General features: G+C 30.5%; 1 protein-coding gene across 3 annotated transcripts in view; it reads left to right on the forward strand.

Moving 5' to 3' along the window:
• The first annotated feature begins 8,326 nt into the window (after positions 1–8,326).
• Positions 8,327–26,490, forward strand: part of LOC119687690 (uncharacterized transmembrane protein DDB_G0289901) — a 42,696-nt gene continuing 24,532 nt past the window's right edge. Inside the window, exon 1 of one of the 3 annotated variants that reach the window (XM_038102100.1) lies at positions 8,327–8,686. The gene's annotated coding sequence lies outside the window, so the exon portion shown is untranslated. Of the gene's footprint in view, positions 8,687–17,609; positions 17,739–25,746; positions 25,831–26,490 lie in introns of those variants that run through there. The other 2 variants (XM_038102098.1, XM_038102099.1) reach the window with 2 other exon arrangements.

A 26,490-nucleotide genomic window follows, 5' to 3' on the forward strand; every position in this document is an offset into this window, starting at 1 on the left:
CTTCTCTGAACTATTAACACAACTTTCCATAAAACTTTGGTTTCAATTTCTGATTCTTCAAAAAGTGATTTAACTTATATTAGATCAAAAGAAGATCCGACTGGTATCTATTTGAGGAACATGCAGATGAGGTAACCATACTATATCCCATAGAATTGTGACATTATATACTAACAATTATTGCGGTGTATAATCTTCTCTGACCTATTAACACAACTTTCCATAAAACTTTGGTATCAGTTTCTGATTCTTCAAAAAGTGGTTTAACTTATATTAGATGAAGAGAAGATCCGACTGGTATCTATTTGAGGAACATGCAGATGAGGTAACCATACTATATCCCATAAAATTGTGACATTATATACTAACAATTATTGCAGGGTATAATCTTCTCTGACCTATTAACACAACTTTCCATAAAACTTTGGTTACAATTTCTGATTCTTCAAAAAGTGATTTAACTTCTATTAGATGAAGAGAAGATTGGGCAGATATCTATTTGAAGAACATGTAGAAAAGGTAGTCGTATCGTATTCTATAGACTTGTGACGTTAATCTAACAATTTAATAAGTTGTGAGATTAACATAAATTAGTTCTATTCCATATTTGAGATGTCATTATTCTTGTTCATAAGGATGCACAAAAATATGTACTCGAAGGACACACAGATGAGGTAATCACACCATATCCCATAGACTTATGACGTTATTCCCAGAATTGAAAAAGTTGTGAGATTAACATAAATTAGTTCTATTCGATCTTCAGATGTCACTATTCTTGTTCGCAAGCATGCACAAGTATATATACTGAAGAATATGCAAATCAGATAGTCATACCGAACACTGTAGATTTTTGACGTTATTCCAGCAATTGAAAAATTAGTCAGATTAATATAAATTAATTCAATTCGATTTTCGGATGGTAGTAACTTTGTAATAAAGAATACAGTGAGGCAATTTCAACCCAGAACAGTTAAATAAAAAACTATAATGAAATGTTGCTCCACATTTATTCCAGCAATTAAAAACACACTCAATCAGTTCGATTTCACTTTTAAAACGATATTATCCTTGTTTAACACACACTAACATCCTTGGTAACAGGGATGCTATAAGGCAAATTGAATCCAAAACATTCAAATTGATGATTATACCTTCCGCGGGAGGAAGTAGTGAGCATAGAAGATAAAATGTCTGCTTGTATTTAACTTGGTAAATCCCACAACACGATCCATATAACCGTTCTACCTAAGTTTGCACATAGCCACCATGTGACCCACTCTGAATAACTATAATCCAGCGTTTAGTGAAGTAATAAGTTTAGTACATGCTTTTATATGAGTCAGACCTGGAATTCATCATATAAAACTTCGCTCCTATGAAAACGAGGAAAAGGCCTTGTATAAAGACACCACATACTGCTTACAAAAATTACCGGATGTATGTGTTGGAACTACACGAATAGATCCAATAACACCACATACAAATACAAAGATACACGCAAATGTTTTTGGAAATACCCGGTCCTCACTACTCTTTCTTAAGTTTTTGAATGTAGAGATGTTGAAATAGATAGCAAATGAGTTGGCTAAATGAGGAAATTTCCAAAATGATTAGTGAGTATTTTATATTCATTTTTCTTTATTTTGCATTAATCTATATTAAAAAAATACTATAGAATATTTTACGTATAATATAGGAGTTAAACATTTTTTTTTAAATTAAACTTCGATACTCCATAGCATCTTGATAATAACAGATTGAAAGCGCTTAAGTCATGTGGAATAATAAAAATAGATCCTTGAAACTCATCAAAAGAGACCGCGTGAATACTTCAAGGCTTACTGCAGTTCTTTCTGGTCATTGGTTTATAGAAACCCACACAAAGATGCGTCACATTCTTCATAATCCTTACTGCAGGATTTGTGGAAACCCGTATGCAAAAGAAACCATGATACATTTTCTCTGTGAATGCCTGGTTTTGGCGTCCAGAAGATATATGTTCTAAGGAAGATGCTTCTTTGATAGTTTATCGGACTCTTCATCGGCTATTAAATTATCTAAATTCGGTGGGACAGATTTATTCTCTACTCCTCTATACTAGGGTTCTTGCAAGGAATGTGGTAGCAAAACGGCGAAAAATCGCTAATTAAGGTACATGGAAATTATCTAATGGCCTGCAACTGTAACCAACCAACCATATCTCAATTACTGCTGAAAATGGTAGCAATCGTCTCTGTGTCTCTCCTGTTTGATCTGTTTCATTTCTTATTAATCATAAATTATACTTATGTCATTTAGTTAGGGTATAGTTAGGGTCAATGTCTATTATACTAACACATAATGTATATACAATATACGGTTATTCCCCCTACAACGCCGTAGATTGGTTCGGCATTATAAGAAAAGGTGTTATAGGGGTATACCCGTATACGCACGTGCAAAGGTACACGATGCCCGTGTTATCCGGGAATTGAAATCGCGTAATATTAAAACGTGTTGTATGGGTACCGCGTTATAAGGGGGGATTACTGTACTATATAATAGATTTTTAATTACATGTAGTGCACTTCAATGTGATCACCTTAAAGACATTTCCCCATTTAAAGAACACCTCAGCTGCGGTGTGAGTGAGTCACTTGCACTTCCAAACTGCAATTAAATCAGTTATTACGCACGCTCGCGAACACTAACCTACTAAGCCATACCGCACTAGGAAGTGAACTATACTAGAAGCGAATACATAAATTGTCTATTTTAAAATGTCTGCTGCTTAGACAACCAAGTCGACTGACTGTAATGGCATTGTTTGTTGTTGACACTTGATTTTTTGTTACTTCACTCGTTGTTGTTGCAGTTGTTGTTGTTGATTTCATTATTTGATTTACTGCAAATGCTTTATTTGTGCATTTCAGAATAAATACTCACGTTTATGAGTGCTTATTTAGGTATGTATGTATGTATGTGGAAATACGTAAAATATTAAGTGTTAGCAATTTTTCTTTTGTTTGATTTTAATATAATTTATTGCATTCATTTCATTTCCTGCATTGAAATCACCGCCTCTCCAACTTCTGGTTTCATTTGTGTGTGCACGTACATATTTATCTAATGGCAAAAATCGTTTAGTCGCTTTTCCTTAGTCTTACCACAACACTACTCTCTCTTCTCTCTCTCTCTCTCTCATTAATATGCTTACTCATCCAACAACGAACACGCTTACCCACTCACTCACTCACTTACTCACTCACTACTTCCACGCTTTCTCTCATCAGACTTTGTACTTTTACTAACAAACAATATTTTGCGCGCTTTTTTTCCGCGGTTGTTAACTATAAAGCATTTTGCTTAATTTTTTTTTGTTTTTTTTTAATTGTTTCTGCTTATAAACAATTCTCCTTAACTGAGGTTACCTTTGGAACAATCAAAAATCATAGCGAAGATAAAACGTCAACGAACAAATTTTTTAAAAATTTATTTTTAAATGTGTGTAAACTTATCTATGCCAAAAAAAGCTGAGTTCACTCTTTAAAGGAATTCAAATTTTTTTTTATTTTTGGTGGAAAGCATCAACACCCACAGTGGGAGACTCTTTAACCCACTAAGGAAATCATATACTTTATGCATTATGCATAAAACTAAACTTAGCAAGTTGAAGTAGTATGAAACTTGTGTTCTGAAGTCTTCCTAAAGAACATACATATGTAGGTACTTGTAATGCTGACATCTATGAGCAATAACATACTTCGGTATGAGTTCCTCCACTAATACACCCACAGATTTTGATAACATTTCAAGAAATTTACGGGAAGTTACTACGTCTGAAGTGACAATATCAAATTTTCATCCTTCAGTGTCATTATATATATATATAATATATCAGTGACTATAATATCTGATAATGTTAAAAAAATAATTAACATAATATATCAATATTCAAAAATCGAAGCCTGCCTCAAGTCTAAATCGGTGATGACATCACTACCCCACCAATGACTGAGTGTGGAACTAATGAGAGTGATGACTTGACGCACTAACTACATAGCGAACAGGCAAACAAACACACCAACCACTTGAAGTAACCTATGGACCATAATTTTGCTACTTCACTGCTTTGCTAAGTTCACTGACTTTAGATATGAACATTATGGATATTAACTCGATCAAAACTAAATTTTAAAGGCTTTCCACTACGCAATATAGGCTGACCATCTCAGTGAACCAAATAGTCCTTTCAGCGAACCATCCACTAAGCATGTACGACGCATATGATGTAACTCAATCAATACTAACTTTTAACGGCTTTCCATTTTACATTAAAGATTTCAGCTTACCACTTATCGTGTTCTTTATGGTATCCCCGACCAAAGCAAAGCTGTTAGTTAAGTCAAAACTGCTGGATGGTCTTGATAAAAAATTTCAGGATTTTAGAGACCCATAGAAATGTTATGAAACTAGATTCATAAAAACTATTAGCAAGTAACTGTTACACGTCCATGATATTAGATGAAACGTGACTACTTTTACTTGATGTCACCATACAAGTAGAAATATACCTAAAATAATACTCCAAAAAAAATTTATTAATACTTAAAAAAACTAACGACTTTACTTTAAAATAGTTTCAACGTAACAATTCAAAAATTTAAAAATAAAATACGAAGACAGTTCACTTTTCCCAAAAGGTCAGAATATTACAGAATTATATTTGGGTGTTCTTCAACGATTCTGTTTAAATGTATCTTAAGATCTCTTTGGACAAGATGTAACTTGTCGGAACTGGATAAGAAAATGTCCATCAATTGCTTCAATGAAAGCAGAATCTGCTCAACAAGACGTCGGTGCTGACAGGTAGGTCACTGCATATTACAAAGACATCCTATGTGATTGGTCTGTCTTATGAGTATAAAGACATTTATCGTGGCTATGACTATTCTTGTTCTTTGCTTCATAAATCGGAAGTTAGTGTCTTAAGACTTTTTACTCGATACTGTCTGAGTTCTGACTCTGAAGAGAAAAAGAAATTCATGTTCATTTTTTTTATCAATGCCTATATTTAACCAATAGAAGATTAAAAATCTTTTGCCTACCTATAATGACATTTGTCGTGATTGTGAATCTAAAGAGGATGAGAAATCCATGTTTCAATTTCTTTGTCAATTCATATCTTTAGCTAAGATAAGACAAGATAAGAAGATAAGACATTTCTCCGCCATTTATTATAACATTTGTCGTAGTTATGACTCTAAAGAGGATGAGGAATCCATGTTTCAATTTTTTTGTCAATTTCTTTCTTAAGCCAATAGGCGATTTAACATTTTTGTGCCAGCGATAATGAAATTTGTCGTGGTTCTGATTCTAAAGAGGATGAGAAATCCATGTTTCAATTTCTTTGTTAAATTCTTTCTTAATCCAATAGACGATTCAACATTTTTGCGCCATCTATAATGATATTTGTCGTGGTTATGACTCTAAAGAGGATGAAAAACCCATGTTTCAATTTCTTTGTTAAATTCTTTCTTAAGCCAATAAACGATTATCCGTATTTCATCTTTTTTTGAAAATGACTATTTTAGAGCGATGGGAAGTTAGCCAAGTATGTATGAGTCGTAACATTATGGTTTGCGTATGAAGAACGCTTATTCGAGTTATCACAAAACGGGAAATATTTTAGCACAAGTATAAAGCCACCACTCTGACCTCACCTAATATTAAATAGTGAAAGCACCTTGGGAGGTAATAGTTAAACCGATCATCGAATTAAGGGACATGAGTTATGGGGCGGTGGTTGTTGTTGTTGTAGCCCGCTAGAATCTAAAAAAAGGATAATATGAAAGAAATACCAAAGATATTTACCTAGGCTACAAAGTTAATAGGTATGGATAATATAAAGTGGAAGGAATTATTTAGAAATAATGGAAGGGGCGGTTGACTTAATATGTTTAGATATATTTGTATATTCTTTTATTGAAGAAACGATAAATAGTGAAATAAATAATTTGCTGTTGAAAATTAAAAAAAATTAACATTTTTAAGCATTCTTATGTTAACTGTTCTATTAATAAATAATTACTGAAGATATAAATAACTTCATAATAAATGCTATTCGTTAAATTTCTATACATATGTATGTATTTATATATGTTTATACTTTCGTATATGTAAGTGAATAGAGAAGTCTCTTACTTTAACATATTTATGTTAATTAAATTAAAAATTTTGTTTTGTCAAATAAATTCATTTACCCACAAAGCGTAAACATAAAGGCTTTGTGCATTTACCAAATTTCGATTTCGGTTGACCGATTGGTTTAATCAAATTATTAATTAAGAGATATAATGTGCATTACAACAACAATACTCAAAAATAACCTTGCACTTGACAAATTCATGGCAACGGCAATGCCAAAGTGCAGAGCACTGGGTTTGCGTTCCTAATTAACAGCGGCGCTTTGTTTAACATATGCATGTACATATGTATGTATGTACATGTTAGTATTATTATACGGAATGTACATACATACAAACATGCATTCATATAAATATGAATTTTGGACAAATGCACTTTATCTCAATTAAAAACTATTGGTGTGAGTGCAAGACAAAGCGCAATCCGTGCGTAGGAATGGTAGCGGTAGCAGAACTAGCAACAGTCACGGTACAACAACAACAACAGCAGCAGCAGCACAGTGACAACAACAGCGACCCCATGCAAAAATAATAATTACACACATGTAGTAAATGCCGCCGTCACCATGAAATGCTATTGTACCGCAGCGAAGAACATACGTAAAAAACACACCAAACGAAAAACAAACAAAACAAATTTCCCACATCTTTTTTTTTTGTTTTGTTTTTATGTTTTACATTTCCTTGCATTATTTCTTTGCTTGGTTGTTTTTTTTTTTTTAATATTCTTTTTTTCTTTTGCTGTCTTTTTATTGTTTTGAATTTGTTTTTGTAATTCTTCTCTCCTTATTTGTTGGTATTGAGTTTTTTTTGTTTTTGTTTTGTGATTTATTTGCATAGTATTTTTCGTAGTAAAAATGCTTTTTGGCGCGCCGTTTTCATGAACTTACCAAGCGCACACTTGCCACACACAAACACCTGCAAGCTTATAGACAATATCACATACTTATAAGCGCATACACATAATTAAAATATATTCATATACATACATATATATATATAGATATGTAAGTGCATATATATATGTATGCGTACATGCGTAAACATGTAAATAGCTTATATTAATGCTTCACACTCTCTCAAAAATACACTTGTTTATCTCTTGTGCGCGCTCTGGTTTGCAAATATGAAAACAGCAATAACAATAATAATACAATTGCCGTGACTCTGGCTGTTGCTGTTACTTTTGCTTTTGCTTTAGCTTTAGCTATAGCTGTAGCTGTAGCTGTTACTGCCGCGCTGCTTTTATTGTTAATAATAATGTTAATGATAATGCTGTTGATGATTACTATAATGATGTTGATGTATGCTTGCTGGCTGTGTTTTGTGTTTTGTGTTTTCTTGTTGTTGTTGTTATTGTTGACGTTTGGTGTTGTTCACCTTAAATTCAATTCATTTTTTTTGTTTTTGATTTTGTTTTTGTGCATATTTCTTTTATTATTTTCATTTTATTTATTTTTTTTTTTTGAATCTGGCTCTTGTTATTGTTGTTTTTATATACGTATATATTTAGTAGGTACACGGCTACCTTCATTTTTCATTGAAACGCTCCTGTTTGTTGTTTGTACAATTTTCTGCTATTTCGTTGCCCATTTCATTTGTTTGTTTGACTCTCACTACTCGCGCAGTTGTAGTTGTAAAGCCGTTCGTCGACAATTCGTTGTTCTTAGTTTATTTTTGAAAATGCTTTGGCGCTTAAGAGGAGCACATACATACTCGTACAATAATAATAATAATAATAATAATGATAATACAAATAACAAAAATTTCACAACAAAACGTCATTATTACGTTTAATAGTGTGGTTTGTTGTTTTACTTTTCACAAAATTCTGTTAACTGTTGTTGTTTATCATCATCATCAACAACAACAAGAGCAACAACATGAATAACAATAGCAACAACATTATTACAAACAGTTTCTTGTACATGTCCCCATTATACCCTCTTGACTACCTTACTCATCCACAACTAACTATATATCATACTGAGTTTGTTTTTACTGCTGCTGTTGACTGCCTGCCTGCCTGCTTGCCTGCCTGCCTGCTTGCTTGCTTGCTTGCTGTCTTTGCTGACTTTGCTGCCTGCTGATTCTTTCACATTCGCACATTCAGTCATAGTCGTCGTCGGTGTGCAGTCGACGTCGTTCAGTTGAGAAATTTCATTTTAATACGGAGCATTTTAGTTACAAATCGATTTCATAAGGTTTGGAAGTGTTTTACGGTGTTGTTTGTTGAAACAAAACGTTTATGTATAATTCAAAATAGTAGAGTAAACACGGAACAAATATTGTTAATTTCGGTAATATTAAATACGTGCAAAGAGACAACGAACGGCTTCAAACCAAACAATTCTTTTAGGGTTAAAAGGAGGAAGAAGAAGAAGAATTTAAAAATTGAAGCGCCTAAAATAACGTGTGTGCGTTTTCGTGTGTGCGCTGTGCTGTGCTGTGCTGCTGCATATTGTGTGTGAGGAGGCGGAGGTGGCTTCTATTTGTTTGTATGTTACAATAATTTTTGTTTTTTTTTTTGTTCTTAGTTTGGTATTTTTCATTTTTAATAAAATAGTGCAAACAAAAGCATTAAAAATAATAAAAAGTAATGCAAAATAAATCCCAAAATCAAAAATCCTTCCAATTAAAATTGTTCAGTGTTCCAATTTTTTTTAAATTGTGTGTGTCATCAATTCATTGAAAATTACCCAGCATCCAAACAAAAAATTATGCACAAAAATGTAAACAAAATGGTGTTATTAAGTTTTATAAATAATTAAAAAAAAATTTTAAATATAATCGAAATGAATTTTAGTGCCGAAAAGTGACTTTCTTTAGTTTTTATGTTTTTGAAATGCCGCTTTAAAAACTTACGATAATTTATATGTACAAATTAAATATTAATTCAATTTAAAAATATTTATTTTTAATAAAACAAAACTTAAAATAAATTTAGTGAAAAAAAATTAAATATTTTATTTTTTTAAAAATAGAATAAAATTCGCAACTCATTTAACGTTTATTTAAAAAATTTTTTTGTTAATAAAAAAAGTAAAAAAAAGTACAATAATAATAAGTAAAAAAACAAAAAAATAAAAAAACAAATAATACATATTTGTTCACAAATATTATTAAAAAAAAAAAAAAAATTTATAAAATATAGTGCGTATTATGTGAAAATATTACTTTTAAAAAAAAATCTCAAGGAATCATTGTAAATAAATTCAAATATACTTCCTACATGTGACCGTGCTTGTTTTTATTTGCTTACATTCGCTCAATCAACAATTACAATTTAAAATATGTATGTAAATACCGCTACAATCGGCATAAAAGTGCTTGCTAACATTGCAAACACGCATTCAAGCATATACCATCGCAGCGAATGCATTAAGAATGAATGCTAAGTATATTGAAATTTATATGGAGAATTAAAGAAATTAATATAATAATTATTAATAATTTGTTTTTAATTAAAAAAAAAAAGAATATATATTTATATATATTATTTTAAGTGTGGGGTGTGTATATGTTTTGACTTACTCTCTCCCAAAATCGTTGGGCTCATGTAATGAAGATATGGGTTAATAATGTGAAAAGCGTATACGTTTATGGTTATCAAAAAGACACCTTAAGATTATAAATTTAAAAAAATAATTCATTATGTTAAATTATTATAAATTTTAATAAATCTTTCGTAAGTACATATTATTAAAATTATGTGTATATAACCAAATCCGCTTAATAGTCTCTTTATGATTAGAAAAACAAGAGCTATTTTATAAGTCAGTTTTGAAAAAAATAAAGAATCAACGATTTTTTAGTCTCCATGATTATAAATATGGGAATATAAATATGAGAACTGTTTTATAAATCAATTTTAATCAAAATAAAGAGTTGAATTTATTGTTTACCTTTAAATGTTTTTTTTTTTTGTGACATAGAAGCCTAAAAGTCATTTAGACTTGGCGCAAAACCTTTCCAATTCTTTTACAACTTTTGAAAAAAAATCATAAAAATATGTTTTTTTATTTTATAAGTATTCCTACCAAATTCGATTAAAATTTGTTTTTTAATAAGCCATCTTTTTAAATTTTGAAATACTAGAAATATCATTTAGACATAGTCTCTAATGAGTTTTATATACTTGCTACAATGGTACTCCATTTTTTTATAAGTTCTGTTAAAGATGATCGAAATATTAAGGAAGTCACTGGGTCGAGAACTACTCTCCCCTTCTGACACTAGGAAGTCCTCAACGGCCGACATTCTGACTTTCATTCGGAAGGCGGAATGTCTTCCGTTCGATCAGGGTCTGTTGCGACACAAAAGATCAACCATGGTCTTAGTGCTCGACTCCGTTGGCAATTGGTACCCTGTTTATTCCTATTCCTTTCGAAATATTTAATAATTTGGAAAATAATACTTTTATTTATATATATGTATTAAAATTTACCAATCTGATAAATCGCACTAATATGATAAAGTGAACTTAAGTAAAATCGGACAGTGTTGCAATAATAAAATCTGTTGTAAAACCGGTTTCAGCAATAGTTGTTATACAGTGAGATTTTTTTATAAAATGGAGTATAGCACTTCATAATGTAACGCGTTTCTGCTAAACTGCACTATTTAGAAATGTCAATAGTGTTTCGTAATATTGTCTTGTTGGGTTGTAAAGATCCACCTATTACTGATGACCCAGCCGGAGGTTCAAAAAAACATTGAAAGGGCAAAGCATATTGCTCTGTTATTGGTTTGCCTTTATCAAAGTGATCAATCATAATTATGCCACATACTTTATATCCCACACATTAGCCATTATCTGCTCTTAACATCATTTGCCATTGATTCACGATACTTTAAACAATATCGAGTGGTGACTACTGAATTTTGTTTCTTTCTTACGACAGACATGTCTTACATCGGGAATATTTTAATTCCTTTCTCGTGTGGGTGTATAGATGGTCATATGAACTCTATCGTTATTTTACGTTCTACTTTCTATGCTGTAAAGGCTTAACACTACGGTGTTCAAAAACACGCGTATTAATACAAGTCATCAATCAATGTCCCCTTGGAAATTCAAAGAATTTCTGCCGATGCCAATGAAGACTTACTTTCACCTTGGTTTGATGTGAGGTAGAATCTAAACCTCTGCTGATCTTTGGGTCTCAGCACCCGGTGATGAATACACAGCTTTACGCAGAGTGAATGATGAACAAATACCTGAACACTCATCCCGCGTAAGTTTGGATATTAACCACAGCCACTACGAGTCCAACTTCAACTGGTCAGTAGAGTCAAAGCTGCCGGCCACTGACCCCCGTAGTAGCAGATTCACACCTCTAATCGAGTGTGACAAGTGGGGGGGATCACTTACTACCATGCACAATTCCCAGAGAAGTGTCTATTCTAACTCCTTCACCATAGTGGGATTTATAGTTTTTCATACTTAACAATAGTTAATCACAAATCGGTTTGAAAAATCAAGAATTTGATTAGTTTTTGGTTTAATAAATGTCGGCGAATTGAATCTTTCAATAAAGTTGAGTGCATAATTAGCCTATACACTTTAGTCTACCTAAAATAGTAAGTTTTACGTTCAATTTTTCTTAATTAAGTCTTCTAAAATTTAGTATTCATAACGATTTTGGTGAACTATATATACTCAATGTTATGCAATAGGAACAACGTATTTAAGATTTATATATCAGCCAAGATTACCTATATAATTAGTAATGGCTATTTATAGTATATATTATTATTGACCTATTCGGGTCAGATTACTTTTGTACTTTAACTCTATATTGTGGATAAATCTTTTAAGTAATTTTTTGTAAGTTATAAACTGTATTCATATTGTAATTAACGTAGATCTGCATATATTAAAGAAGTACATCAGGAAAAGTGTCACTTTTTTTCGTATTCTTTTTTTCCATGTATCAACCAAACGCTATCCCATCAATAGAATTGTATTTCTGCATAATATCATGAATTTCTTATTAAGTTTTATAATTTTAAACAAAACTTCTTATTTATAATACATTTTTAAAAAAAAAATTTAATAATAAATATAAATATATTTTTTAAAAATGTTCTCATATTTGGATATTTCCTACCAGTCATCTGATATATAACCGTTTAATAATACGAAGTTGTGACTTTAAATGACAATGCCTATAATGTAAACAAAAAGAGTTGAAAGAAGAAAAGAAATAAAAGAGAAAAGAAAAGAAAAGAGAAAAGAAAATAAAAAGAAGTTATAACCCTCAACTTAAATTAGTCTACACATAATCTTTAATGGAAAAAGGTTGAATCGATCAGAACCACTATATACATCTGAAAGTTTTAATAGTATTTATACACATATATAGTATTTATATAGTATTTAGACATTATCTGAAATCCGTTTGCTTAGTTAATTCAGACATTAAAGTTTTAATTGCATTTAAAGTTTTAAAATGATATTTTAATTAACCTACACCCTTGAATTTTAAGAAATATCACTGAAAACAGAAAATAGATGTTGTTGAGGTCTGTTTATGTCCATTTTCAATAAAGACCATACGTGACTTAAGAAAGTACAGTTAAGAAAATTTCAATCCGATATATCAAAACCTTCCAAAGTTATGGTGCGAATGCTCTAGTACTTTTTCTTGCATCAGATGAAGAACATTGCAATTTACTGTGCTACGGTTAAGTCAAATAAGCCTACATATAGGATATGACTTCAAATTAGATTTATAACATATATAGATCCATTATGCTATTTCTCTCATTCGAATAATAATATTTTCCGCAGCATTTCAAGAAGTGAAAAATGTTTAAGATATAAACTTTAATTAAATGCTTTTAGAGACTTTGATTTTGTCATTTTAATACAATGTCTAAATTAAATAAAATATATAATAAGTGTAACTTTGTTTTTAATTTCTGAATTGTCACATCTAAACTATTTGAAAGTCGATTTTGTTCCCGTCACCATTTTGTACCTGCACCCTCAAGGAAAAAAACAACAATAACCCTACTAATTAAAAATAAATATAAGACTTGTAATAAGTATAAATAGTATATAAGTTGCATAGATGTTTGTAATATTAGGAACTCTACTGATGAAGACAAAAGCGAATTTCACGAAATATGTACCTCCAGCTCAAAAAGTACCCGGTTTTGTCAAAAAACATACAAATTTAAATTTTAATCGAAATTTATTTTATCTCCTTCAAAATTTGTTCCTTCTGAAGCGATATACATATGCCAACGCTTAACCCAATATTCCATACACTTTTCGTAGGCCCGTGCAGGTATGGCTTTTAGTTCCTTCGGCGAATTCTCTTTTACCGATTCAATTTAAGTTGAATCGGATACTTTTTGAGCAGGAGGTATATAGAAATATACTAAAAATAACACGAAATAAATTAAAACTATCGATATCGATAACTATGCTTTGCCAGCTAATAATGTCAAACTGTGTTTATATTCAGTAAGATTATTCAGTAAGATTTTGCAATTAACCATCAATATTTTAAATTGTGGAAATTTACCTTGAAAATAATATATCTGTTCGCGGAGTTTGTCTATTTTACGGTCAATATAATCGACCTGTTCGACTGCTTGGTGAGGTTTCGAAATGAGGAAGGACTTGCTGTTACGGGAAATGACGAACGCTATCGAGCCATGCTGACTAAATTTTTAATTCTAAAAATTAATCAGTTAAATCGATAATATTTGAATCCAACAAGACGCAAGACCTTAAAACTTGCCATACAACGCGCTTAACAATCGATTTATTGCGAAATCAATCAGGAAACAATTTTATTCCCAGTATTGGTCCTATTAACTGATCCCCTCGTTCGTGCGATTCGATTGTAACGCCTCTCGATCACATTTTATGGGGATATGTTTTCATTGGTTTATGCCTACAAACCAGCAACTCTTGAAGTATTGGAGGGTAATATTCATGCCACCATTAACGCCATACGGCTACATTTATTGCAAAAAATAGGCGTTAGAAGATCAGTTCTTTGAAATTATCTTATATGTGAAATGCGTATTATGATTGCCTTTGCGAAGTTTGATAATGTGGTTTTAATTTTCAAAAAAGTTAATAATAATTTATTATTAACTAAATAACTGTCTAGTACTACATTTCCGTCGCTATGTTTGCAAACATTGATAGGTCTCGGTTCTAAAGCTTTAGCAAAAGTACCAAAATTTTTTATTATAATTTTTGAGGTCTTCACTCTTCCCCCTTTATTTAAAATTTTTCGCATTCCTATCATTCTTTTTCTCTCCTTTTTTTATTTAATAACAAGAGTCTCTACTTGTCTTTCAGTACTATATTCCTTACCGTGGCGAGAAATTGGAAAAATAGACAATGACTTCCGCATGTAGGTTGGTTTTTCGAAGGTTAAATCTAAAACTTTCTAATAGCACGACAGAAGGGAAGATCGAATATTTTTTGAAGATATTGTTGAATTATTGGTAATTGAATAGATTTTCTTTTATATATGGACATGACAACTAGTTATTTAAATTAATGTTAAGTTTTAATACTACTGTTGACTAGATATTAGTTCACGACTTATATAACAGCCATAATACATGTCTCCAGACTTTTTATTTTTGCAATCCTATCCAATCAATCACATTTCCAAGATTATGCCGATATCTACCATATATATCTCAATGACATCAATCAGCTGATTAGAATCCTTTCATTTACAAAATTCGGATATACTAGATTCTAACTCCTAAGACGTTGTATTTCAAATAATATTAGGAGTTTCTATTTTAAGCAAGGACAAAGTTGATCAGCTTGATTATAATAAGACAGTTCCTTTTATTTGCGCAAGACACTTGGCCTTATCATTGGATACTAATAATGTTGTATAAATATGCCTGAGGAATAAACTTAGGTTAGGTTACACCGGCGATCCTAAGGGGATCCACTTAGACCAATTGGTCCATTGTGTTACTGTATGTTGAAGAAACTCAGGGTTTAAAACCATCTAGAACCTTTGGCAAAGCTAAGAATACTGTGAAGTGGGAAGTCTTGTAGTTGATCAGAATTCTCAAGAAAGGGTGCTCATACAGTGTTGAGTCGCCACCGTGCATGAGCTGGGCAAAGACAGAGTAGATGAGTGGTGCTTTCGTGCCTGAAGAGTAAATATTATTTATTATGACCAAAACTGATTTTTGTGCTATAATTTTTGCTTATTTCAATGTTTGCTCTTTTAGTCTTAATATGAAACTTTCACTTGTAGACAATATACTAAGTCCCGAGCAGCTGAGTTACAGATATTTGCTTATAAAGATAAATATGAAGGATATTTCTTCCTGTTTTTATATAGTCAGTAAATCAACTTTGATGAAGTTTTTTTCAATTTTTACAGCATTTTCTGTTGTAAATCTGCGCTAAGGCTACTTTTAAAAGAGCTTATGGATTCTTTTGTGGAAATAAATAAATAATAAATATAGTAAATGTAGTAAAAATGTTTATAAATTATTTTGATTTTTAGTTTTAACTATAAAACTTTTTCTTCAGTCTTTCAGGAATACCTGCCACCGCCATCTCATTTCCAACTTTAAGCATTCTTTAAACTTTTGCGCGGTGGAAAAAAAATTTATAGAACATAAAAGTTAGAGTTGAATTGAAGTACTAGTAATCTTCACTAATGAATTCCATCAAATAATTATAAACATAAATTCTTTTTCAACTTATGGTTGTGAATTTTTTTAATTAATTAACTTTTCTCTTTCCATTAAAGTTTAGTTTCAGTTCAATACATCAAGTAAACTTTTTTAATGAAAAATTAAAGATAGTAAGATATAATCTTCACTAAACCCAACATATTTCGTATTGTTTTACAGTGAAATCTCTGTTAAGCGAACGCCATGTAAACTTCCGAGGCACTGTTCTTCATTGGCGGCTAGTACCATACCCTGTGCACAACCCAAATTTAAAATATTGGGAATAGCACACGCTGTACGCACTAAAGTTCATTAACCAGCGGGTACCAGGTAACTATCCAAGGGTACTACGTGGAGGCTGTGCAATAACTTGAATTGAGGACGACAGAGAATGCGCTCGCAATTTCCATGTTAAGTACAATCAGACACTTTGCCTTGTGTAGACGCTTCCTGGGACTCACGGCTCACCCCCCATAACTAACGAAAAGAGCGGACTTAATTTAATTTTAATCGAATTAAATTAATTTTAGCTGAAAAATCAGTAACTACACCTTTTGGGTACTATCTACTGTGAGATTGTATACTAATAGAGCAGAGCTCAAATTTTGACTTTACTTGACTTTAATTAAGTGTCTCACATTACCACTTTTTAAATTAAAATGTAAGTAATGTCATTGTATTGTGCATTGCTAGATTTGCAATTAGGTTTTTTTAAAAACCAATCCAATAACTGATAGTATCATGGTCACTTAATTTCCCAGGTACTTGGTTTTAAGTTAAAATTTTATTTTTAAAAGACTTTGATCAAGTTTTTCATCTCAATGTATAATATCTAAAATTTTTAAAATAAGGTTGGCATCACTATATAATAATATATCCATCTATTGTTAACATCTGTGGTTACGAAGTTCTTCGAGATAATTTCAAGTTTGAAAAAATTTTATAAGCGTGGAAATATTGCTAAAAATCTGTGGTTATAGTTCACTTCGAGAATTTGTTTCGGTACCGAAAAAATTACACGATATGGGTGTTAGTTAATGGTACTGTAATATCGAGTTGTTGCTAGTACCCAGTTATTGCTAAAATCTGTGGTTATAGCTCTCTTCGAGAATTTATATCGGTAACGAAATAATTTTAGGATATGGATGTTAGTTATTGGTACTATAATATCCAAAAAAAATGATGGTAGTACCCAGTTGTTGCTAAAATCTGTGATTATAACTCTGTTAGAGAATATTTCTACTCTTTTATTTTCAAGTGGTGAACAAATTTTATACATAACAACAAGAAATGTAACTTCAAATATTCACTCATTTATTATAACCAAATATTTATTTATTTACAGTCCAAAAATTATATACGATCATTTTAAATCAATACAGATTTTCAATCCCCTTCATTGAAGTATTTGAAAATTTATTCACTATAACTTATTATTATAATTATCACTATTACTTATTATTATTATGTTGAAGCTATTTGAGCCAGTTCACTTAAGCAGTTTTACTCTCTATTAAATGCGAGGTATCTTTAAGACCCTTACGCCTTATCTGGATATTGCTTACCTCCTTTTCTACTCTAAAAAAAAATTTTTTTTTAATATTGTATAAAAAAGTTTTAATCAAGTTTTTCTATTCAAATTTTTATCATTTTTAAACTAAAAATTTTAGCTTAAGTTTTGGATTTTAAAATTTCCTCACTTTTACAATTTTTTCTATTCAAGATTAGATTTTTTGTTATAAGTCAAAGTTTTTAATTAGAAATTGGCAGAAGTGTAATAAAAAAAGTATTATTTTTGTCTCTGCCTGATCGAAGTGACTTTCAAGTTTGACAATATCCAATATAGAATCTAAATGATTTAAGGTAAGTAACCAAAAATGTTTTAGAAATAGAAATTTATATAGCCGTTGTTTATGCGTTTATTTTAAAAAGAGCACAGCATTCGCAACTGTTATTTAAGAGTTTATAATAGAAATTGACGAAATTCCAAATTGCAATATTCCAAAATCAATATCAAATTTGACATATGTTAAATATCTGATAAAAGTATCTGTTCAAGAAGTTACTAGATTAGAAATTAAATTTTATTTTCCAACTTTTTTTCCAATTCATTCTATATTCTTTATACATAACTGTATTTCACAATGGGTTTAAAATTTGGCTGAATAACTATTGGTTACACATCTCGGAAACAACTTTACAAAGAATTATATTCTAATGGAGTATAGTCCAACTTTAATTTTTGGTTTTGTTTTTTTTTGTTAAACCAAATCAAATCCGTCTCGAGTTGAAAATCAGTGTTTACACATGCCGATATGGTTATGCTATATTAATAGAAATCTATTAGCACGATAAATCGCTTAAATCGCGGTGTAACATTGTTGTAATAATATAAACACATAAATAAAAAGAATAATTATATATTTATATATATATATATTATATTGGTTACGAATCACTGTGGCTTTATTATGTGGTTTTTATGCAATATATTTTTTGATATTATTTATATTGGTCGAGACTTATGGCAGATTAAATAAAAAACTGTTGGTATTATTTTATTTATTTTTTATGTGGTTATTTTCTTCTCAAGGAATAAAGAATTATTTCTTTTTTCTTGAGACCTTTAAAAGATTATTCTTATTTTTGGTTTAAAAGACCAAACTTAAATAATGATAATTTACTTTTAATTATTTTATTTTTTTCTTTTTTTTGCTGATGGAAAACAATTATTATCTATATTGTGGATACTTTCTCCTTATAACAGAAGATATATTAATTTAATTCAATAATTCTGTTAAAACTTGGACTTTTCATTATGTTACGTATACGCAGTGGGTACCCTATAGTATTAAGTTTACACAAGTTTTTACTGGTAATCATACTGGTTTTATTAATTGCATACTATCGGCTGAAAATGATATTTCCTAAATCGTCTATTGTTCTAAATCTTCTAACAATTTCAAATTGTAACTAAACCATATTTAATATTTGATCCACAATGGCCATAACTGATAACCAATTACTTAACTATTAGAAAATTGAGATTATTTGAATGTAGAGAAATTTATCTTGAAAACAGACATAAGTAGTATTTATTTATTCAATCTCAGTTTTCTTTAAATATATATTACAATATATAGTTTTCTTACATTTAGAATCCTTTCTAAGAATATAATAAATCAAATACATAATATATAAGCGTGTAATAACTCAGCTCAAAAAGGGGCTTGATATTCTATTGCGTAAATTTTACTTATCACTCAATATATTCTCTTCAGGTACTCTTCAGTATTAACTGTTGCGTTTCATTTCCATCATAGTTTTTTATAGCATCGCATAACTACATAACAATTATGTATATATCTTAACACATATCTTCCAATAAGAACGAAAATCTACTGAGAATAGTTTATATCTATCCTCTATTAAGCTATCGATCAATATGAATACAAAATGTTTTCAATAAACAATATAGATCAATTAAATTTCTTAATTATTTAATAAAAAATTATTTAAAAATCTTTGCGAAAAAATTACTTAAAATATTTTTACATAGAATCATTTTTATTCTTTTTTGTATTGGAAGGACGGACAGACAAAGTATGAAATACATTTCACACGATTTGTCAGGTAGACTGCGATAATTATAAATAACCTGAAACTATAGTTTTTTAACGATTTCGAATTGTAAGCAAGACTAAAATAACTGGTTGAGTTAACTATAGATAAACTAAGTATATCTCAGTGGAATTCATGATTGGTTGGTTGCAGTGGCAGGCCATTGAATAACTTCCATGTACCTCAATTAGCGTTATTTCGCTGTTTTGCTAACACATTCCTTGTAAGAACCCCAAGTATAACAGAGCAGAGACTAAATCCATCCCGTCGAATTTAGATAATTTAATAGGTTTCTCGTCTTCACCAATGAACAATCTGATAGACTGACAATAAAGTATCTTCCTTAAAACCTATCTCTTCTGGACGCCAGGACCAGGCATTCACGATGTAAATATGTTTTGGTTTCTGTTTCCTGCGGGTTTCCACAACGTCTGCAGTGAGGATTATAAGGAATTCACAGTTTTTATGTGTTTCTATACACCAATCACCAGAGAGAACTGTAGTAAGTCTTGCAGTGTTCACACGGTCCCTTTTGATAAGTTCCAAAGGTCTGATTTTATTATAGGTGGGCCATGTTAACTTGGAAGTTGCGCATGACTTAAGTGTTTTCCATCTGTTATTGGCAAATTAAAGAAAGTAGAGAAGATACTTCTCTTAATGGCCTCTAGGATATTAAGGCCAGATCCATGGAAGCACCCGAGCGTGCTAAAGTGTCAGCTTTCTCGTTCCCTTCGATGTTTCTATTTCGAGGGTTATGTCAGCCTATCGATTTAGCTCGTCTATTTATCGATTTAGCTCGTCTATTACCTCTCTACATGCTTTTACCATTTTCGATTTTGTTGTGAGGGATTCAAGGGCTTTGATTGTTGTCTGGCTGTCAATAAAGATGACCACACTACATCTAGGACCAATACTAGATACTCCCAATTTACTGCTATGGACTAAGTCGGAGGTTCTACATTTGTAGTATATAGACTATGTTACTCTTAGCCTGGCTACTTTCTTGGATTTATTTATATTATTTTACTAATAATTATAATCAAGATTTTTTTAAAGAGAATTGTTGACAATATTGCAATCTGATTGATTGCATATGACAATGAATCGTTTTTACCTGTATTATAAGTAAAAATTTGTATTGAATATATATAATAATCAATTTATTTTCGTCTATTTAAAAGTGTGTTATGGTTTTTTTTATCCCGAGTACATGTATTTTGCAATGAAGAGTAAACTATTTCAACTACAGTTTATTTTAGAATCAATTCTTCGCAATACGATATACGCTGATATAGCTTACTTCTCGATATATAAAAGTTTAAATATGTACACATTTTACATTGATATAAATGAAGTACTGCTCATCCTTCTAATCGAATACATTCTACGTTCATTGCTTTTTTTCTAAGAGTTTACGTTTAAAAATTTTAAAAGGTTCTTAACAGAGCCTATGCCGAATAAATCGAATTCCGAATATACCAATATACGAAGAATAATTAATTAATTTATTTATTTTACAGTCGGTTTATGATTTTGTTCTAATATAACACAACAAATAAATTTTTTAATGAATTCTCACAGCAGATTAACAAAACTCCTATTTGGAACATAAAAGTCAAGTACGGCTTTGGGTCAGTTGACTAAGAAGCGCTGACTCTGAGCTTTAAATTTGGGTGGGCACAAGTTTGATTCCTAGTACTTGCCATCTCAAAAAATTATTAACAAATAATTATATATGTATGATTTGGCAATATTCGAAACAGCTGTCCACAAAAAATTCAAATAATTAAAAAATAATAAAAAAAAACTTTTGTTGTTGCAATTTCACTACTGTCCAATAAAAACTCAAGAATATGAAGAATTTAGGTTCTTTCGTCAAAACGGATGTTTAAAATCAATTAAAAATAAATACTAGCAATAGAAAAATTAACATAACTGTGTTACGATGCATAGTACTAAAATATAGTCATTCATTTATTGCCATCATTTATTTATTATTGGTTTCATCTGCGGCTATATACGAAATAAGGCTATTTCTTAAGTGTCATTGTTTTAATATAACTATAGATATTTTTAATGATATTAATAAATTTTACTGTAATACGCTTTTTCGAATATGTATCATGAATTTTGTTAGAAAGCTAATCGTTGCTTTTATAGGAATTTCATAAATATCTATATATAGGTTATGAGGGATTTGCTCTCTAATGTCAGTACCGATGGAACTAAGGATTCTGTGTTTTTCATAAAAACTGAGACTAACAATATTGCATGATTGGAAGAGATGTTCGTTTTGGAAAGCACTCATTCAATGGAGTTTTCAGAGCATATGAATTTAGGCCTTGGACTTCATGACCTTCATTGATTGTAACTTAATTTTTTTTTTTGTAATATTATTTATTTAATATAAACAGCATTGGTTAAGCCGATACCGGAATTACGACGTGGTTAAAAGTAATATCGTTTGTGGAGCTATATTAAGTGGACCCTAATTCGAGTACACATTTTTGTGCGATATAGTCTTGAGAAGTGATATCATCCAATCTCATTAAATCAAGTTAAATATGTGGAGCGACCTAATATAACCCCCCCTCTATACGAATACGGTCCCCTACATTTGGTCAGCTCTCATTGAATAAAAACAGAATATTATTTTGACAGGATTTCATTTATATTTAAAAAAAAAAACAATTTGAGCAATTTCAGTAAACTGTACCGAGGAATTTAAGGATTATAAATTAATGTTTTTTGAAATCCATTAAATTTTGAATATTAATTGTTGGGTCTATAACACCAGATTTTGAGAATTTTTGTCTTTCTTTTTTGGTTGTTTGGATTGAGAATTATTGCCTTTTTTTGGTTAAGAATTTTTGACTCTTTTTTTGGATTTTGTGTTGTTTTAGCTTAATTTTTTTGGAACATTTTTATTATTAATTGTTATATTATATATTTGTGCCAGTTAATTGGTCAACATTGAATAATACACAATTTGTAAAATAGTTTTGAAAAATATATCGACCGCACAGATGTCGACTATAAACGACAGTCGAAATATCAGTAACAATACGTTATTTTTTGAAACATTTTTATTAAGAATGGAACTCACCTACAGGCTTTCGTCGAAGTATCAGTAACAATACGTTATTTTTTGGAACATTTTTATTAGGAATGGAACTCACCTACAGGCTTTAGTCGTAGTATCGGTAACAATAAATTATTCTTTGGAACATTTTTATTAAGAATGGAACTCACCTACAGGGTTTAGTCGATCGGTAACAATAAAACATTTTTTGGAATAGTTTTATTAAAAATATAACGGCTTATAGACAACAGTTCAAATACCGGTAACAATAAAATGTTTTTAGAAATAGTTTTATTAAATATGGAAAAATCTATAGGTGATTATAGTCGAAATATCGGTAACAATAAAATGTTTTTGAAACATTTTTATTAAGAATGGAACCCTATTACAGGTTTTAGTCGAAATATCTGTAATAATAATATAGTTTTTTGTAATAGAACCAACTTACAGGCTTTAGTCGAAATATCGGTAACAATAAAATATTATTTGTAACAGTTTTATTTAAAATAGAACCCATCTATAGACTATAGTCAAAATATCGGTAAAAATAAAATATTTTTTGAAACATTTTTTTTTAGAAATCGAAACTACCTATAGGCTATAGTTAAAATATCGGTAACAATAAAATACTGTTTGAAATTTTTTTATTAAAAATGGACTCTACCCTACCTATATAAATATTCCTAATTTATTGGAATAATGAATTATTTTCTGACTTTTTATTGTTTCAGTAAGAAACACTTCATACAACCTTTTCAACTGGCCAATTCACTTCGGGTCTTGAACGCTTCATCAATAGCTCTTCACAAACATCTCTTCAATACTTTAGTCATTTTAGGTGTAGTGGGAGAGATACACAACTTTTTTTTTTCCCACATTCACTCAGTTGATGGGTTTTCATGTTTATTAGTCAACTAACCACTAACCACTAATGCTATGGAATCATACATCACTCCTCCAAATTACTTCAATTGTGGTTACAGTATATTACCATTAACAATACTTTTACTTTATATATGTATTATTAATAACAAATACTTGTTTATAAACTAATTAAATTTGTTAAGCTTTTATTTGTAAACAATTGAGAAAACCGCAAATTTAGTCGGAATTAAAATTATTCCGAAAACATCAATTAAACTTCAGTCGGAGGTTTTAATCGTAAACAACAATAAATCATAAGCAATAAAAACAACATAAAAACAAAAACTGAATAAACAAACAGGATTGTATTCTCACTTGCTCTTTGTTATTCTGCCACTCTCTCTCTCTCTCTCACTCTCTCACTCTCGGTCTCTCTCAGTCTCTCTCAGTCTCTTTGTCTGTCTTTCATAAATTTCCATTACGGCATGCATGTTACAGATTGTCTCTCATTTAAGATTGCTCATATGTTTTCGCAGAAATTTCAGCAAAACAAATCGTCATACAATGATCTGTTGTTGTTGTTGTTGGATTTGTGTTGTTCTTGTTTTTTGTTTAAACTTTAAAGTCTTTATGTTGATTGGTTCTTTTTTCTTTTAATCTACACACATACATATACACACACCAATGATGAGTAATTCCAAAATAGTTCCCAATTATCTGAAGCTTTTTTTTTTTATTATTTCGCAAATGCTGACTTTTGATAAAAAAAACAAAAAAGTATGGAAATACGATAGTATAAAAAAATGTTTATTTATGTAAGAAATTGCAATGTAAAATCATTAAAATTGAAAACGAAACTCATTTCGATTTTAATTTAGATAGCAAAAAAAATTAGAGAAAAAAATGGAGTCACTACTAATTATGGGAAAGGAGAAGAATTTTTTCGTATCTTCATTTCCTTTCACTCAGATACTCTCATTACTAATTAATGATTTACCGTTCACATACTAACTATTCCACATTTCATATTCTCCTCTTCGTAATTATGCTTATAACCTCATTTTCGGTATTTATTTCATTTACAGGTTGGCTAAATTTAACTGAAATTTATTTCAAACTCTCCCAGTCAAAATAAACTACATCCACATTTACTTCAATGCCAGTACGCAATGAGGTTACCACCAATTGTGTTAGTTTAGGTAACCATCAATCTTGATGATATACTCAGAACTATGATTCTATTTTAGAACTATTGTGTAAATCAGGATTCCAAATTTCAGTATAAGGAGTGTAAACATTTTTACTAGATTCCTCACCAACCCGCAAAGCACATGTCAATCGCTTACACATTCCGTTTCAAACCCACAATATCCTTTACGGTTACGGTGCGGTAAGCCCACTTGAACTGAGAAATCGTGGAATATTACATTTTACAAGCCAAGATCAGCACTTCAAAATACTTTTGTATATATAAGTACAGTTAAGTTATGTATTTTGCCCACTAATAATTAATAACAAATTAAATATACAGCAAAAGTTTGAAATTTGACCATTCGATCGCCGTTCTCTGTTAGTGTTCGTTTTCACTAGTAGGGCATAAGGCCACATTCAATCGCCGTTACATCTACAATAAAGTATCGTCCTATATTAAGGTGCACAGGAAGTAATTTACTGAAGTTAACATTTTTAAATAAATTAGAAGTTAAACTGACTTAATAAAAGCTGTTTTTTAAAATCTTAAAATTATTGTCGATTTTATAAGGAAATTTTATCTGTAGTGTAAGTATACTCGGTAAAGTGCTTCTTCGCTTTGGAGAATGGTGTAGGTTGACTTTCGACATCCAAATTAATTTTTTCTGTATATGTATATGTAATATATTCCCATTAAACTGTAAATATTTATTCCCATTAAACTTACTTTCTTACTTAAGTGGCCATAACAACCCTTTACCGGGTTTCGACCTGACGCAGCAAATCTCTCTAGGCGTCTCTGCTGCATACGTATATTCTCCATTTTCTCACATTAAATGCAGTTAGTGCTCCCTCAACTTGAATAATCCACAGAAAACACGGTGTACCTCTACGCCTTCTTCCTGCAATTTCCGCTTCTAATATGTTTTTTTTGGTGGAGCATTATTATTCATTATTTTTTTGGTGGACGTCGCCAAAACGTAGAGGACAAAAGATTTTACAAATCACTATTTTTTTAATTTAACTGTTTCTTTTTTAATTATTATCAATATACCAAATTTTTTAAAATCATTTATAAAATTATTTTATTTGCTCAAACTTCATACATATATCCTAATAACTGTTTAACGTTATAGTTTACGTATATATAGACACATATATAAGTTTCCTGCAATCCAGTTAATTAAGTTTTAATATGTAAGTAATAACAGCTTAAGAAAGTACTGGAATTTATTTACTTCTAAGAAATCCATATATTTTGACAGTATGTGCTTCTATAGACTAAGAGTTAGGTGCTTGATAGGTGTTATATCCCGTATCTGTCGGAAACACTTTGTATATTTCGATTCCACTTTTATTTTGTCATTTATATTTTTTTTCTCATATTTTTCTTCTTTCTCTTATTCTACTAATCCATTCATGTTATGGAGTGGCAGCCATGTACTCAAAGTTCACCTGAGGTGTAATACTGTCCCGTTGTAATACCACTAATTAGCGTTGTTCAGAATGATTAGAAAGACCAGAAGGATTTTCGAAAATATTGCAGTGCTCTGCGAACGAGCAACGCCGAAGCAAGACTTTTTCATTCAAGATGAAACTAAACCAACCTAATAAGTCTTAAATTCAGCCAAATCCATAAGCCTACAGCTGTTTACAGAATGAAAACTCTATCAGGTCGTTATTAAAAGGGGATCACAACGATTTTAAATCTTCACCTAGCTATTGATGGGCATTGATATCTGAAGTGAAGTATAGTTTGCTTCTTATTCGCAGAGTCACACCTCGCGAAAAATCATGATGGGTAGACAGAATCTATCCATAGTATATCTTAGTTGCACGCTATAACTTGTCGGCACC

The sequence above is a fragment of the Teleopsis dalmanni genome, chromosome X (genome assembly GCF_002237135.1).
Source record: "Teleopsis dalmanni isolate 2A chromosome X, ASM223713v2, whole genome shotgun sequence".
Lineage (NCBI taxonomy): Eukaryota > Metazoa > Arthropoda > Insecta > Diptera > Diopsidae > Teleopsis > Teleopsis dalmanni.